Source organism: Arachis hypogaea, chromosome 1 (genome assembly GCF_003086295.3).
Source record: "Arachis hypogaea cultivar Tifrunner chromosome 1, arahy.Tifrunner.gnm2.J5K5, whole genome shotgun sequence".
Taxonomy (NCBI): domain Eukaryota; kingdom Viridiplantae; phylum Streptophyta; class Magnoliopsida; order Fabales; family Fabaceae; genus Arachis; species Arachis hypogaea.
The window spans coordinates 3,816,505-3,818,009 of record NC_092036.1 but is presented as its reverse complement, the minus strand read 5'-3'; the positions used below and the strand labels follow the sequence as shown (position 1 = coordinate 3,818,009).

At 43.1% G+C, this 1,505-nt stretch overlaps 1 pseudogene; it reads left to right on the top strand.

Annotated features, from left to right (window-relative positions):
• Positions 1-205: 205 nt before the first annotated feature.
• On the top strand, positions 206-1,036 carry LOC112711132 (pentatricopeptide repeat-containing protein At2g15690, mitochondrial-like; annotated as a pseudogene).
• Positions 1,037-1,505: the final 469 nt, after the last annotated feature.

Genomic DNA, 1,505 nt, shown 5'->3' with positions numbered 1-1,505 from the left:
CTTTCTCTTCTTCTTCCCCTCTTCTCACCTCCACTGAGCCCAGAAACTACAGCGCCAGCTCCTCCTCTCCATCAAAACAGCAAAATTTTCAAACACCAGCATGAATCAAAACAAACCTTAATCCACTAACATGCATTTCTAACTAACCAAATTAAGCAAAATGAACTAAAAGCAAAGAAACAGAACTCAGGAAAAAACACAGGGGATGGAAGACATAGGGGAAAACGGAGGTTCTGTTGCTGATTATGGTGTTTTTCTCACCATGTTGAATTTGTGCGAGGGTACGAGGTCGCTTGAGTATGGGAAAAGGGTTCATGAGTTCTTGAGAAGATCGAGGTTTCTAGGGGAGGTTGAATTGAACAATAGGTTGATTGGAATGTATGGAAAATGTGGTAACATGAATATTGCACGCAATGTGTTTGATCGAATGCCAGAGAGAAACATGAGTTCTTAGCACTTGATGATCATTGGATACACTGAAAATGGAGCTGGTGATGATGCTTTGTTGGTTTTTCAGGAGATGAAGGAGGGAGGGACATGGCCTAAGAGTGAAACTTTTGCATTGGTTTTGGCTGCGTGTGCAAGGGAAGAAGCTGTAGAGGAAGGATTATTGCACTTTGAATCAATGAAGGAGTATGGAATTGTTCCCACCATGGAGCATTACATGGAGGTCATTAACATTCTAGGTAATGCCGGTCAGTTGAATGAAGCTGAGGAGTTCATTGAGAGTAAGTCATTTTAGCCTGAAGATGACATTTGGGAGGCTCTTCAAAATTTTACTAGGATTCATGGAGATATGGATCTTGAGGATCGTGCGGAGGAGTTGTTGGCATGTCTAAATCCTTCAAAGGCCATTACTGATAAGCTTCCAACACCTCCAAGGAAGAAACAGTCTGCAATTAACATGCTAGAGGAGAAGAATAGAGTGGCCGAGAATCGGTATGCCGTTTCGTATAAAGAGGCTGATGAGAAATTGAAGGGTTTGAGCGGCCAGAGGAGGAGCTGGCGTTGTGGTTTCTGGGCTCAACGGAGGTGAGAAGAGGGGAAGAAGAAAAGAAAGTGGCGCGGCGGTGTGAGTTGTTGCCGGAGGTTGTGGTGAAGGGAGGTGGCTGTGGCGGTGCTGAGGTGATAGTGATGGAGGTTATGGTGGCTGGGAAGAGACAGTGATGGATGGGGATGATGGTGAAGAAGATGAAGATGATGATGGTGAATGGTTGGCTCAGATTGGAGGGGGGTTTGGGAGTGCCACGTAGGTTCGGAAATCCACGAACCAAGCTCAGATCCAAGCCAAGACACTTTTGTTACACGGACAGTATCTATCATGGGTACAAGATTAGTTTCGAGCTTTCATGGGTACAAATGTCAGCATTTTCATCTCTCATGGGTACAAATGGTCATTTATTCAATTAAATTTGAAGGATTCATAAATCGACAAATTGAACTTAACTTATTTCATTTACATAAATTAAAGAGTAATTACTCAAATCAGTCTCTAAGGATTTTAA